The sequence below is a fragment of the Bombina bombina genome, chromosome 4 (assembly GCF_027579735.1).
Source record: "Bombina bombina isolate aBomBom1 chromosome 4, aBomBom1.pri, whole genome shotgun sequence".
Taxonomy (NCBI): Eukaryota; Metazoa; Chordata; class Amphibia; order Anura; family Bombinatoridae; genus Bombina; species Bombina bombina.
Genome location: NC_069502.1, coordinates 269816127 through 269832822, shown reverse-complemented (window position 1 = coordinate 269832822; position 16696 = coordinate 269816127). Strand labels below are relative to the sequence as shown.

Below are 16696 nucleotides of genomic sequence, written 5' to 3'. Positions count from 1 at the left end.
TGGTGAAGTTGGTGACACAGCATTGTTGTAACCTGCATTGATCTATGTTACACAACTGGAGGCGAGCAATATAACTTCAGACACAGTTGACAACAGTCCTTGATTTCCAGGGACAGTGCCTGGATTTTGCTTTATGTCCCTGGAAATGTCCCATCCAGGAGATTTGGATGACTGCAGCTAAGCTGGGGCATGTGTGACACAAATTAAAGGGACAGTCTAGTATAAATTAAACTTTCATTATTCAGATAGGACTTTTAATTTTAATCAACTTTCCAATTTACTTTTGTCATCAAATTTGCTTTTTTCTCTTGGTATTAAACTAAACATAGGTAGGCTCATATGCTAATTTCTAAGCCTTTGAGGGCTGCCTCTTATCACATGCTTTTTAAATCTCTTTTCAACACAAAGAGACAGAAAGTACACATGAGCCATATAGATGACACTGTGTTCAGGCACAGGTGGTTATTTAAGATCTAGCACAAAACAATGCTAAATTTAAGACAATAGATAATAAACAGTCACAGTCATGTGATCAGGGGGCTGGAAGAAGGTTCCTAGATACAAGGTAATCACAGAGGTAAAAAGTGTATTAATATAACTGTGTTGGTTATGCAAAACTGGGGAATGGGTAATAAAGGGATTATCTGTCTTTTAAAATAATAACAATTCTATGGTAGACTGTCCCTTTAATGGCGAGGGGCTGCTGGTGAGGCTCTGCTTGATAACTCAGGGCAGGTCTAGACAGGGACTCCTTGCTGCACCCTCTCTGAGTGTTCAATGTTTAAACTGCTACAAATCAGAAGAAAAAAACACTTACAAACAACTCTTCCACTATAGGTAAGGAGTTGTGCCGATTTCTTGTAAAAGAGGTGGGGGGTTACTAGGCTACTACTGTAGATAATTGTTTGCTTCTTTGCATTATTTACTCTGATAGTAATCTTCAAATTTTAGCACTCATATAATCTACAGCTTACTGATTTTAGCATGAGTTTTAAACATACACCACTTCCTACACACAGTGCAAAAATATGAAAATTGTTGTCAGACTAAATAATACAAAAATATATTTTCCCCCAACAGCTCACCCAGTCCGGTCCTGTACATAATCACATAAGATCAGCTGCATTGAGTGTTTGCTGTGTCTCTCCTCCTGTTTATAGTAATTTGACACACTGCAGCCTAGCTCCTGCCCTGCACTTCTGCCCTCAGAGTGTCATTTGGAGTCCAGGGTAACTTAGGACGAATTGCTGCTGGCTATTACGACAGTAGATCTAAGGTAGTTTTGTGTAACTTCAGTTATGGGTGTCTTTAAACACTCAGCCGAGCCCTGCAATAGTGTATTATATAGGGGAGTGGTAATATATAAGAGCTGGACAGTTACAAATAATTGATTAGGAGAGGGTTTATGTTTCATTACAACTTTACTGCAATAGTGCAAAAATGCTTCTATTTTTATGGCCTTTTGGAAGAATTAATGACTGTTAATAGTAAAAGTTTTGTAAATATATGTGCACATGTATTATTTATTTAAATTAGACACTTTAATTCATTTTGACTAGTGATGCAGACTGTTTTCTATTTACTTGTACAATTAAAGTAAAGGAATTATTTTTTATTCTTTAAACCCCTTATTGCTTGCGTGCAAACGTTTGAACTCCACTCACAATCTGGCCCATAGTGTATTATTTAAATATAGTTAACTCTTACTAGAATATTGCTATTATAATTAAATGAGTTCACATATTTGTCTGCCTAATTGTGATGCTATGTTGTAACAATAACCATATGCCCAGAATGTGTTCCAGAGTCTGGTATTGTCAATATTATAGGGTAGGTGTAAGAGCTTTTTTGCTGTAATCTGTATAATAAGATATGGATATGTCTAAATTATACTATCATTGTCAAATGGGTGTGTTTTGATTGCAGAAATGAGTGGGTGGAGCAGCTGAACAGTAGGTTGTCAGTACTCCGGTAACCTGCTTGCTCTGCTGCAAAGTGTCCCCAGAATAATTTTTTTTCAATGTTGACTTCTTACTATATACAGTATATGGCATGTTTTATTATATAGCAAGCACCTTGTAGGGAAGACAGTGGTAGGGGAGGGGTAAGTGAATGCAGTCAAAGGTACCTCACATGGAACTCACTACATGCTCCACAAACCCATCCAACTACCATGTAATGTTAGGGGACATAATGAAGCAATAAGAAAGCAATCTAATGCTTTAGAGCATTTTCTTATTGTATTGTTTACCTACACGGCACACATAGGTTTAAAGAGACAGTTGAGTCCAAAATAAACTTTCATGATTCAAATATGGCATGTAATTTTAAACAACTTTCCAATTTACTTTTATCCCCAATTTTGCTTTGTTCTCTTGGTATTCTTAGTTGAAAGCTAAACCTAGGAGGTTCATATGCTCATTTTTTAGACCTTGAAGACAATTAATGTATTTTGACAGTTTTTCACCACTAGAGGGCGTTAGTTCATGTGTTTCATATAGATAACATTGAGCTCACGCACGTGAAGTTACCTAGGAGTGAGCACTGATTGGCTAAAATACAAGTCTGTAAAAGAACTGAAATAAGGGGGCAGTTTGCAGATTCTTTAGATACAAGGTAAATACAGAGGTAAAACATGTATTATTATAAGAGTGTTGGTTATGCAAAACTGGGGAATGGGTAATAAAGTCTGGTGTTGGTTCTCTCTTTAACTGTCACTAAGGGCTAGATTTATTAAAGCTGAGGTGGACAGGGGCGTGTATACGTGCCCCTGTATGCCTCAGCTCGCCTGTGGCAGGGCAAAATTACCCACAGGTATTCGCCATTGCACACAAGCGCAATTTTGCGCTCGCGTGGAATCCCGCCCCCTGCCCGCGCACAGCCAATCAAGCGCGGCAAGGAGCTGTCAATCTCCTCGGTCTGACTAGACCAAGGAGATTGAATTTCGCCACCTTAGAGGTGGCGAAGAGGTTAGGGAAGCGGCGGTCTGGTGACCGCTGCTTGATAAATTACGGAGAGCAAGTTCTTGTGAGAACTTGCAGCCGTAGGGCTTTAATAAATCTAGCCCTAAGGGCCCAATGATCTAAAGGGCAGACAAGATTATTAAATAAACTTTTTCTGTAAAGATTTTTACACTGCAGATCTCACAGCTTTTTCTCTCAAACTAAAAGGTGCCAAGCTTTTCTCAAAACACTCAAAATTCGTATAACCCTAATAGAAAAACACATGCTTAGGAAAATATAGGCGAGTGTAAGATGCTATACACAGAAAGCAGCATAATGTAATCTATATTTGCTGCAGGATTTCATTTTTAAAGTGCACCCCTTGCTCACTGCAAGATTCGCTCTATGGAACAAAGTGTCCCTTTCAAGCGAGTTACATTACTTTCAATAGGAGACATTTCGCAACATGCAGGGACTGCCCCTTTTTTAAATGATAATTCCACCAGGGCAGCCCCTGCAAAGGGTCAGAGTTAAAAACCAAGTCTGATCTGGCAAAGTTTAGATCATGGGGCCCTATATCAGCTCCAGAGGGGCAATACACTGATAATCCTGAGCTGCACACGGCTAACTGTACATACACCGCCTCTGGTTGGCTCAGCAGTCATGGCCAGTTATGCATTGTTGGTTCAGAGCTTACTTTAGCTATAGGCCCCAATTTATCAAAGTCAGTCGGACCGGATCCGACAGTGTGGATCAGGTCCGCCAGACCTCGCTGAATACGGCGAGCGATATGCTCGCCGTATTCAGCATTGCACCAGCAGCTCACAAGAGCTGCTGGTGCAACGCCGCCCCCTGCAGACTCGCGGCCAATGGGCCGCCAGCAGGGGGGTGTCAATCAACCCGATTGTACTTGATTGGGTTGATTTCGGGCGATGTCTGTCCGCCTGCTCTGAGCAGGCGGACAGGTAATGGAGCAGCAGTCTTTGTGACCGCTGCTTCATAACTGCTGTTTCTGGAGAGCCTGCAGGTTCGCCAGAAACACGGGGCATCAAGCTCAATTCGGAGCTTGATAGATAGGCCCCATAGTGTGGGTATCCACTTTAAAGGGATATGAAACCGACATGTTTTCTTTCATGGTTTAGAAAGAGTATGCAATTTTAAACAACTTTCTAATTTACGTATGTTTTCTATTTTGCTTCATTCTATTGATATCCTTTGCTGAAAAGCATATCTAGATAGGCTTAGTAGCTGCTGATTGGTGGCTGCACATAGATGCCTTGTGTGATTGGCTCACCTCTGTGCATTGCTATTTCTTCAGCAAAGGATTTCTAAAGAATGAAGCAAATTTGATAATGGAACTAAATTGGAATGTATAAAATTGTATTCTCTATCTGAATCATGAAAGAAATATTTTGGGTTTAGTGTCCCTTTAATAAGCGGCAATAGTGCAATAAGAAAATGCATTATCTCATGATAGTTGTATTTTTGGTACATTGTGCTTCTCAACAGTGCATTAGAAAGATTCCTAAAGAGGGGGCATCTGTCAGCTTGCAGACTTCAAGGAAATCTAATAATTCAATGCCAAGATGTATTAAAGGGACATAAAAATTATAAAAAAAGAATATGTTAGAGCATTTTTTTACTGCATTATTACTTGCACATAGAGATGCAAAAGGATTAAAGGGACAGTAAATAATTACAATTATTATTATGTGATATCTGAATCATGGCCTTGACTTTCATGTGCCTTTAATTCCATCCAAAGTGTTTTTTTACGTGACTCTCGAACCAGTACAGCACTCGAGTACCAATGACTTGCAATAAACTAAGAGCAGATAAATATTGATGTTTGTTTCCTATTTACAGGCTGAAATATTGATTATATATTCTATATCAGGGATGGCTAAATTGTGTTGGACCATAATTCTACAGGAAACCAAATAACAGATCTCAGTGCAGCAATTTTACAAATTAGCCATTTATTTTCATTGGTGTAAATAGGTAAAGACCCTCTTTATTCATTGGTGTTAGCAGGTATATTTCTAAAAAATAAAACACCTCTTTTTTTCATTGGTTTCAAAGTATAACTTTACAACTAAAAGCCCCTCTTGTTCCATTGTTGTCAGTGGCTATATCATTTTTTAAAACCCAAAGCCCCCACTTTTTTCATTGGTGTTAATATTAGAATCTCTCATAAAAGGCTCCTTTTTACATTGTATTGGGGTAAGTTGGTGTCTCTGTGTTAAAAACAAAAAATCACCTTTTTTAGTTGGTGTCAGGAAATTTGGTATCTTGTTCAATGTATACTGTTTCCTGGGTCTGTATCATGGATGATTCTTCCTTTTAGGTCCCCTCCTTAAAAAGCCATGCACATATATTTTGGTCCTTCTTAGCTCCAGCATATTGGGAATTGTAGTTTCCCAAGCATGGAATAGAAGAGAGAATGAAGCTGTCGGCAATTAGTTGTTAGTTTAGCAGCAGGACAGGGGTGGCACCAGACAGGACATGCAATTGGCTGCTCTTGTGAGTATAGGTGTTTGGTAGTTGTTGGGGCTGCAGGACAAGGAAAGGTAGGATCTGTTTTGGTGGTGTTAAAGGGATAGGAAAGTCAAAACTAAACTTGAATGATTCAGATAGAGCATGTCATTTTAAGACACCTTTAACTTCACTTCTATTTTCAATTATGCTTCGTTCTCTTGGTATCCCTTGTTGAAAAATAATATGCACATATCCTACACTAGTGTAAGCTAGATGTTGACTGGTGTCTGCATACATTTGTCTCTTGTGATTGGATAGCTAATCTAGCTGCAAGTAATGCAATGTTGCTCCTTCAGCAAAGGCTAACAAAATAATGAATCAAATTTGAAAAAAAAATGAAAAGTAAATTGGAAAGTTATTTAAAATTGTATGTTCTATCAAAATTATAAAAGGAAAATTTGGGGTTTCCTGTCCCTTTAATCCAATTGTGCTTTCCCATAGTTGATCAGGATGCAATGGACGGTGGGTATGGGGTATTGTCCTTCCTGGTGGAATTTATAATGTACAGGAAGTTGGAGATTCCAATTTTTTACAGTATTACAGAGTTGGTTAGGGCAAATAAGAGGGGTAGTAGAGACAAAAAGTTCTCTGATGTAGTGGAGGAAAATGTAATTTATTTGCACCGATCTGAAACTATTAGGTGTGATTTGGCAGTGTGTTTGTGCTAGTGGTGGTGGCTTTTGCCCCGGTTTCAGTTGTAGCAAGGTTTTCAGAAAAGCATCCGGTTGTCATGGGGCCTATTTTAATTCATGCAAATAAGGAATCTTACTACCAATTTATTTCAGTTTTTAGTATGGATTTGAATTTATTAGGCTTTTCCTGCCTAGTTTGAGTCTCTCGTTTAGTATTGGGGCCACTACTGAATCTAGAATGAAAATCATGGATGAAAGGATAAAGGTAATTGAGAGGTAGGCCTCAGGAAGGTTTAAAGGGACAGTCTACACCAGAATTGTTATTGTTTTAAAAGATAGATAATCCCTTTATTACCCATTCCCCAGTTTTGCATAACCAACACAGTTATATTAATATACTTTTAACCTCTGTGGTTATCTTGCATCTATGCCTCTGCAAACTGCCCCCTTATTTCAGTTCTTTTGACAGACTTGCAGTTTAGCCAATCAGTGCCTGCTCCCAGATAACTTCACGTGCACGAGCACAGTGTTATCTATATGATAGTATGGCAAGAAGAATTTACCTTTGTTACAATTGACGTGGTCTCCTTATATACTTGTATCACTCATGACAAAGGTGGTTTGGCCATTAAATTCTTTTTGGATACATTTTCTACTTATGATGATGCTATTAAGTGGTTCATTGAGGCTTCTGTTGATTATCTGTTGACCCACAACTATTTTTTTTTGAGGGGGATTACTATCTCCAGAGGCGTGGGACAGCGATGGGGGCCAAGTTTGCCCCCTCCTATGCCAAACTGTACTTGGGTTGGTGGGAGCTGTCTCACGTCTATGGAGATGTGAACCCCTTCAGAGAATATATACATTTTTTTGGTCGCTACATCGACGATATTTTGTTGATTTGGAAGGGTCCAACAGACCTCCTTGAACCATTTTTAGCCTATTTACAGAACAATTCCTTAAATCTAAAATTTACCATGGAAAGCAGTAAACACTCAATTCCTTTTTTGGATGTTGAATTACATTCTAACGTTCAGAAATCTTGCATTGATGTTGAATTGTTCCGTAAACCTATTGCTGGGAACACCATTTTAAATGCCAAATCGTGTCATCCCAAACATGCCATCAATTCTATCCCAAAAAGTTAGTACATTAGGGTTAAACGAAATTGTACTAGTCTTAAGAGTTATCAAAGACATTCCAGTGACTTGACTGAGAGATTAGTCCAGAGAGGGTATCCACGCACAGCCTTGGATGAAACAAAGAAAGAAGTTGATCTTTTGGACAGAAAGGATCTGTTTTTGCCCAAGAGATCACAAGAAGTTAATAAATTTAACAAACTTAAATTTATCACTTCCTACAGTTTAGAATATGGTAGGATTTGCAACATTATTAGGAAAGCACTTCCAATACTGACCACGGATGACAGTTTGGCAGAAATTGTCAAAGAGGGAGTTTGTTTTGTGTCTCGTAAGGCACAAACATTAGGGAACATATTATCCCCTTCTATGTTGCCACGGCTACAGTCACAAAGTAATTGGCTCTCTATAAAAACTGGATTTTTCAAGTGTGGTAGTAGAAGGTGTAAGTCATGTGCTTATGCTTGTTTTGGAACCAATTTTGTATCTACCAAGAATAACAAGAATTTTGAGATTCGTGAACATATGACGTGCAATTCTTGCTATGTCATATACCTTTTGACCTGCAGGGGGTGTTTGAAACAGTACGTAGGTCAAACGACGCGTGCTGTAAAGGATCGCTTTCTTGAGCATTTACGATCAATTGAAGATCCGGAGTCTACTACACCCATTTCCCTGCACTTCAAAAAACAACATAATTCTGACAGTTCACTGCTGACATTTCAGACTATCCAACTGATTCCCAGACACCCAAGAGGTGGCAATAGAGGCATTGTTCTCAGTAAAAGAGAAGTGTATTGGATTTTTCAGTTGGACACCAGGGTGCCAGCAGGTTTAAATTTTGATTGGGATGTTAAGTTATACTATATACTATAGTATATATTTTTTAACTCACTTATTTTTAAGTAGTTTTTACACTACATCTATATGCTTTTTGCTAATGGGACTTTATTAATTTAATTATATATTTTCTCATATAGCTTATTTAAAATTTATGCATATATATATATATTTCAAAAATTATTATTTTTTATTTTCATATTTATTTTTTCAGTTTTTTTATCAATATAAATTTATTTTTTCATTTTATATATATGGATAAAATATATATATAATTTATTTATATTGATGTTCCATTTTGACAATTTAAGTCCCCTTTAAGCCTTGCCCACATTACCCTGCCTTATAGGTAAACTTTTACCTTGATTGGAAATTTAATCGCTGGGAGTGACCAGTTTACAGGTTTATAAGGCAGTGCATTGTGGGTAGTAGGCATGGTCACTGAAGATTATCATGCATTAACATGAGGAAACGCGTCTGACCCTGAAATTTTTTCCTTTCTGCTGCCTGTCATATGCTGCTACAGCCTTTTCCTGTTGGATTTAACTGTCAATGATGGTGTGTTTAACCTTTGCAGTATACTACAATAAACAGGTATTTAATTTACTCTGTTGAGTCCTGTGTCTCTCTGCTACTGGGTGCAATAGAAGCTATTGGGACATTATCTATATGAAATACATGAACTAACGCCCTCTAGTGGTGAAAAACTGTTAAAATGCATTCTGAAAAGAGGTGGCCTTCAAGGTCTAAGAAATTAGCATATGAACCTCCTAGGTTAAGCTTTCAACTAAGAATACCAAGAGAACAAAGCAAAATTGGTGATAAAAGTAAATTGGAAAATTGTTAAAATTATATGCTCTATCTGAATCATGAAAGTTTATTTTGGCCTAGACTGTCCCTTTAAGTTAAATGATGTAATTAATTTGTGCTTTGGTTATCTTAAGCAACATTTATAAATAACAGAAAATGTTATAATATTGCAAAGTTTTACTGTAACCCTACAATACTTTATAATGCATATTGGCTGGCAATTCTTTTTGTGGAGAACACTGCCAATGTCCTTAATAGCTGCTGCCTATCTAACTCAGTTGATGTAGGAATGTGTGCTGACCCAACAATCAACAGCACCTGAAAAGTAAACAACAACGAAATCATAACTGCAAGAATGACTGAAGAATTCTCAAGAATGACTTAAAGCAACAGGAAACCCCAACATTTTCTTTCATGATTTGGGTAGAACATACAATTTTAAACAACTTTCCAATTTACTTCCATCATCAAATTTGCTTCATTCTCTTGTTATACTTTGCTGAAGGAATAGCATTGCACTACTGGCATCAAGATGAACACATCTAGTCAGCCTATGACAAAAGACAAATTTGTGCAGGCACCAAATAGCAGCAGCTCCCACTGGTGTAGGATATGTTCATATTATTTTTCAACAAGGGATACCAAAAGAACAAAACACATTTGATAACATAAGTTAATTTAAAAGTGTCTTAAAATTACATGCTCTGGCAAAATCATGCAAGTTTAATTTTGACTTTCCTATTCCTTTAATAATTAGTGAATTAAACAATAATTATATTTAATTTTAGCTTAATACTGATTTTTAGCAGTGTGATCAGTAAAATCAGCTGGGTGATGTGCCCATTAAGGGCTATATTACAAGTGGTGTATTAACTGTTGCACACAAATGAAAAGGGCTTTATCGTAGCTTTTTGCGCACGTCAGAAGTCGATCATATATTACGAGTTGAAAGTAAAATTGTCAAAATGCATTCAGATAAGAGGCAGCCTTTAAAAGTTAAGAAATTAGCATATGACCTACCTAAGTTTAGCTGTCAACTAAGAATACGAAGAGAAAAAAGCAAACTTGATGATAAAAGTAAAATGGAAAGTTGTTTAAAATGACATGCCCTATCTGAATCATGAACGTTTATTTTTTACTAGACTGTCCCTTTAACCCTTTAGTGACCAGACCATTTTTTAATTTTCTTACTGTTAAGGACCAGGGCTATTTTTACATTTCTGCAGTGTTTGTGTTTAGCTGTAATTTTCCTCTTACTCATTTATTGTACCTACACATATTTTATACTTTTTTCTCGCCATTAACTTGACTTTCTAAATATACCATTATTTTCATCATATCATATAATTTACTATAAAAAAATTATCAAATATGATGACAAAATTGAAAAAAAACAAAAATACTTTTTCTAACTTTGATCCCCAAAACCTATTACATATCTACAACCACCAAAAAACAACCATGCTAAATAGTTTCTAAATTTTGTCCTGAGTTTAGAAATACCAAATGCCTCCCTCGTATCCCTCTCACGCCACCAACGATCAGCACCAACGCTGGCCGATGTACAGAGGGCCACAGAGTAGCCCACTCTGCATCGTTGTGCTTAAAAAGGGTATTGCACGATGCCTCAATATTGAGGCATCGCTGTAATACCCTGAAAGCAGCTGGAAGTGATCACGATCGCTTCCACTGCTTGAAACCCCTTAGGACGTGCAGGGTACATCCTTGATCATTAACTACCAGTTTTTGTAGGACGTACCCTGCACGTCCTTGGTCATTAAAGGGTTAAGCCCCTGATCACATGACTATTCATGATCTATTGACATGCATTTTAGCCAATTAGTGCTGTGTTGTGCACAACCCATGGGTGTGAGCACAATGTAAGCTCAGAAGCAACAAATAATCTAGGTTTCATGTCCCTTTAATCATTATTTTGTCAGAGACTGAGGCTAGGGTTGTCTAAAGGGTTGGAAATTGAATGTTTCACAGGAGATTATTAGTAGTTTTGTTACACAATGTGGAGGAATTTCTTTAAGGCACTTTGAGTTTGGATTTTTTTTTTATTAAAAGTGGCCTTCAGCAGGGACACTGACAGCATAAGGACCAGGCTCCCATTAGAGCCTATAGAAGTGCGCTCTTGTGATCACAAAGCTTCCGTGCAATGCAAACGTGAGGTCGCATTTGCATTGCACCTAACGTGTTCTACCCGCGAACATTTGCGTGCTCTGTTATTACTAAGTGAAGGGCAAATATCAGAAAATTTGGGTTAGGGTTATCATCTTGAAATTTGAAAGACTTACAAAATATATTTTTAAAACATATTTTTGTAGGGTAACAGTAACAAGTACAACAAATATCTCCTAAAAGGTAGTGGACAGGTTAAGGAGCAGCGGTTTTATGACCCCTGCTTCTTAACTTTTCAGGCGAGCCGGTAATGATCGGCCTCTGAAGCAGCATCCACTGCTTAATAAATGCAACCCTAGGACACTAGTCTAGATGAATTGCAGGTGAATTGTAGGTGATTTGAAATATTTCATTAACTATGCATTAGCAAGGGCCAAACCCAGTGAGTATCTCCTGCAAGTCTGCGTTAGCCCTGCACAATGCATAGTTAATGCTGCATGCAATTCCCCTGCAAGTCTCCTATTTTAGGTGAAAAGTACACAGCATTACCTCTGCAAAATGCAGAGCTAACGTACAGCTAGATTACGAATTTTGCGTTATGATTGAAAAAGCAGCGTTTTGGCCCATGCCAAAAAAGTATCTAATTACAAAAAATAAAAAATAACTAAATTACAAAAAACAAACACTAAATTACGAAAAAATAAGACACCCCCCAACAGTAAAACCCACCCCCCCCCCAAATAAAATAACTATCTAAAAAAAAAACTAAGCTCCCCATTGCCCCATTTGTATGGGCATTGCCCTTAAAAGGGCATTTAGCTCTTTTGCATGCCCAGTCCCTAATCTAAAAATAAAACCCACACCAAAAACCCTTAAATAAAGCTAACACTAACCCCCGACGATCCACTTACAGTTATTGAAGTCCCCCTTGAAGGATCCATCCAGGCGGCCTCCTATGGTAAAGCCTCAACATTCTACAGCAATAGCTCATAAACCCTGTAGAAATGCTTCAATATTCTATGGTAATAGTTCATAAATCCTGTGGTAATGCCTCAACATTTTTTGGTAATAGCGCATACATCCTGTGCAATGCCTCAACATTCTATGGTAATAGATCATACATCCTATGCAATGCTTCAACCTTCTATATTATAGCTCATACATCCTGTGGTAATGTTTCATACAGCAATGCCTTGTGTATTCCATGTATTCACATCCTCCAGTATTGATTTATGCATCTCATTCACTGATGATTCTACTGGGTTGCAACCCCCCAAATCTTTTAGGTGGCACCCCCATTTTTCTTAGGAAGAGGAGACAAAAAATAGCCCCTCCTCAACATCTAGCCTTGCTCTGAGACTTCCCAGCTCCACATGAACTACCCATGACGCTTCACCCATGCTAACTCCAACCAAGGTGATTCCACTTGCTTGCACCCCTTGTAATTGCTTGCACCCCTCCCACAATTAGGTTGTAAGATCGCCACTGCTCACACCATCTCATGCTAATGTTCTACACATCCAATGGTTTATGCATAATCCATCCTTTTGTTACGAATTAATAACCATTCATCATAATAGTTTATGCATCTAACAGTAAAAATTCTTGAAGTCATAACCCACGAGTTAGTATATAACTGTGTGATGCAATTCAGTTACCACAAAAAAAGTGCAGGGCAAATAGCCCGGAACGTAGCTAAGGGTTAAGGCCTGGAGGAGTGAGTGCTGCTGTGTGTGTGTGTTAGTTACAATGTTGCATTGTGTTGGGAGGGGTCTACCAACCTTATAAAGGGGATGTACAGGGATTCCACTTCCTCTTTGTTCCTGTGGACTCCCAGAAGATCTTTCAGCATCGCAGCTTGCAGCATTTCCAATGGAAGGCGAATCTGTAGAGTGCGAAGAGATGGAGTTAGACGACATCGATTGGGTCGCACCATCCCCATCAGGAAACATTACGGTGGGTCAGGGCAATGTGTCTGGGCTATGTTTGGCGGTTTCTCCCCTGGGAGGGGAGGGTAGCCCTGACTTATTTTCCTCTCCTGCACGGGAGAACCTGGTAGGGGATGCTGAGGCAGGCCGGGTTTATCAGTCGGTCATTTTAGATAGTCGGCCTTCAAGGCCTGAGCAGGCCCAGGGGCAAGCGAGCAGGCAAAGTGCGCAAGGCGGGCCTAAGGGGTCCCAAGGGAGTTCTGGGTTCTGCTCTGGGGGTCCCGGTAATCTATCCGGGGGTTCTGGAGTGGGCCTTAGGCAGGGGCCTGGATTTTCTGGGCCTGGGGAGTCGCAGAGGGGTTCAGCGGGTATCCCTGGGGAGGTTTCCGTTGGCGCAGGTAGTGGGAGCAGTGCGGCCTTACCTGCATAGGTGGTCCTCTCGGGGGAATCCGTGGCGGTGGCGGCGGTCTCCCTCTTGCAGTCCCTTGCGTCGGTCCTCGTGGGTGCGGCTCTGGGGGTGGAGGTACTCAAGGCCCAGGCTTCGGTCCATCGTAGTGCGCAGGCCTCCGGTCCGTCGTCATAGGCTTCCTCGTCCAAGATGGCCGCCGCGTCGACTTCTGGTAGCGTCACGTGTCATGAGGTCACTTCCGGTGACTTCACTTCCGCTCGCGGCACTCACAATCTGGCCAGCGAACAGAGCGGATCGTCCCCCCAGGGCTCCGAAGGTAAGAAGGGAGCACCTCGGGGGGGGGGGACACCCGCTAGTGGGGGCATGCATGATAGGCCTCAGCAGGCAGAGGGGGCGCAGTTTAGGCCGGAGCAAAGTGTGGCAGCAAGGAGTCAGGGGACAGGTGTGAGCGTGGAAGCGAGGCAGCATGGCCCCCCGGGGGGCACCCTTTGGGTGGCACAGCAGGGGGCACGCACAAGAGCGGCATGCAATAAAGGAGGGGAGGCCAATAGGGCACCCTCCTCGCACTCGCGGCCCACTTCAGGAGGGGGCAAAGCCAAGGAGGCTGCCGCACGCACTGCGGCACAGAATAAAGGGAAGGCCCCCGTGGCTAGAGCCACAAATAAGGGGGCCAGTGTGGCACAAGGCTCAAGGGGTGACACCGCTATGGCGGAGCTCCAGGAGTGGGGCCTGCAGAGTACGTTGATGCCCAGCATGACCTCACCGGCACGGTCAGGTCAAATAGCCACAAGAGGGGCTGTGAAAAGAGGGCATGCTAGCATTAGCGATAACCCTGGGGAAAGCCTAGAAAGCCCCGGGAGGGGGGCGGTGAGACAGGCCAGAGGATCGAAGTCTCAAAGTAGGGGTAGGACAGTGAGATTTCAGGAGGATTATACCAGCGGGCAGGCCACCAGTACGGATGAGGATGGGAGTTTAGCATGCGGTGTGAGTGATAGCGACCGGGAAGGGTATCAAGAACTCGGGGTCGGGGGGGATAGGGAGGAGACAGCTTCCCGAGGTACTCCCCTCTTGGCTTCTATTTTGCAGGTACCCAGTGCATCCTCATCCAGCAGGGACATGGCGACTCAGAGTTCCGGAGCTCTCGTGCCTAGAGGCGTCAGCAGTACTTCTGGACAAGGCCATGCCGCATCAGGTGCTTCATCTGGTGAGTTCCAAATTAGTTTACCTAGGGGTCGGTGTGATTCCTCCAGCTCTAGTGGGTCAGGATCAGGGTCTGAGATAGATGGGTCCCTGGGATTGCACACGAAAGGGCATAGGAGGATGTACAGAATGTTGAGAAAGATGAGTAGGGGCAATCACGGGGATGGTAATGTCAGTAGTGTGGCGCAGTCATCTCAACTCCTAGGGGTTGCTGGGGGGTCACCACAGGCAGTGAACAGGAAAGCAGCAGTACATGGGGATACTTATTCGTGCAGGTACACAGTTTGCATGCATACCTCAAGTCTAAGACGGTGAAGCGTATCCAGGATGGTAAGTATGTAAACATGTTCGAACTGTCTGCAGAGGCATTTAAGTTTAAGGAAATGGCAGAGGACGGTACGGGCCCTAAGAAATTTAGGTGGCCCGATACACTTGAGGAGTGTCATCGGTGTTTCCGTGTATACGCCACCTGCTATTTGGAGAGGTTTCCCGACCAGGGGACTGCCCTCTTTAAGTACGTCGACACCATTGATGCAATACATAGAAAGTTTGCTGATGGTGCGTGGAGAGAGTACGATATGTTATATCGTAAGAAGAAGGTGGGCAACCCATTACTTGATTTCGGCACAATGAATTTGCACCTCTGGGCGCATCTTGATGCAGAAAGGAGGGCGCAGGGAGGCTCAACGGCAGTATCGCCGGGGAGTAGGCGGACATTGTGCTTTCGACGGCGGCATGGGGGTGTGTGCTGGCGATATCAGGACAAAGCGTGCGAGCGGGCACATCGTGCACGTTCAAGCACGTCTGTAAGTTCTGCAGCAGACAACACCCTGGAGCTGATTGCTCCAAGAAGCGAGATACCCAAACTGATCGGTTCGGGGGCAAGGGAAGTGCTGGGAGTAAGGGCAGATTCGCCCCTTAGGGTCCAGGTTATCAGCAAACTGTTGGATGGTGGTTTGCGTAGGGGTTTTATTATCCCGGTAGTGGGTCGGGAAGTGGGAGCCCGAGACAGGAAGAACCTGAAATCGGCTTCTCAGTACCCTGAGGCAGTCAGGGAGAAGTTGGGAAAAGAAGTGGCCTTGGGTAGGGTTGCAGGCCCTTTCAGGGAATTACCAATGCCGGATTTAGTTATTTCCCTGCTGGGGGTTGTTCCCAAAAAGGAAACGAGTAAGTTCCGGCTCATACAGCACCTCTCTTATCCGAAAGGGCAGTCGGTGAACAACACCATTCCAGAGGAATTGAGCTCAGTCCATTACCAGTCGTTTGAGGACGCGCTGGCTATGGTCAGGGAACGGGGCCCTGGAGCCTTGATGGCGAAGTTAGACATAGAATCCGCGTTCCGGCTTCTCCCAATTCACCCATCATCCTTCAGGCTGATTGGGTATTGGTTTGAAGGGGGTTATTATGTTGACCGTTGTCTGCCCATGGGCTGTTCAATATCCTGTGCATATTTCGAAGCATTCAGCACTTTCCTACACTGGGCCGTGGTCTCGGTGGCTGGAAATGACAAGGTTGCGCACTATTTGGACAATTTCCTTCTGGTTGGGGCAGCCAACTCGCAAGAATGCGCCTCATTAATGAAAGTCATGAGGTTCATGATGGCCAGGTTTGGGATTCCTCTGGCAGAGGATAAGACGGAGGGACCGTGCACACGTTTGACGTTCTTAGGCATCGAAATTGATTCAGTGGCAGGGGAGTGTAGGTTGCCTAAAGAAAAGGTTATCAAGATGTTGGCGACAGTCCGTGCTATGGCTTCGGCACAGACATGTTCGCTTAGGGAGCTGCAGTCGCTCCTTGGTCTCCTTAACTTCGCGGGGAGAGTTATCCCGTGGGGTAGGGTGTTTAGCAAGCCGAGCAGTGCTTGGGTGGAGGTAGGGCTCCGGCATCGCGCATTCGCATCACAAGGGATCTCGTGGCGGATTTGCAGGTCTGGGAGAGGTTTCTCCAGGACTTTAACGGCATCTGCATGTGGCGAGGTGATCCAATATCTAACCAATCACTGCATCTGTTCACGGACGCCGCTGGAGCATCCGGGTATGGGGCTTACTTTGAGGGGGCATGGAGTGCAGAGCCCTGGCCGACCAAGTGGGCGGGCCGAGGGCTTACACACAATCTTTGCTTTCTGGAACTGTTT

General features: G+C 42.2%; 1 long non-coding RNA gene across 1 annotated transcript in view; it reads left to right on the top strand.

Moving 5' to 3' along the window:
• Window positions 1–779: 779 nt before the first annotated feature.
• The window catches only part of LOC128655344 (uncharacterized), a 74377-nt gene continuing 58460 nt past the window's right edge, over window positions 780–16696 (top strand). Inside the window, exon 1 of the long non-coding RNA XR_008401763.1 lies at window positions 780–837. This is a non-coding gene — a long non-coding RNA (uncharacterized LOC128655344). The remainder of the gene's footprint in view (window positions 838–16696) is intronic.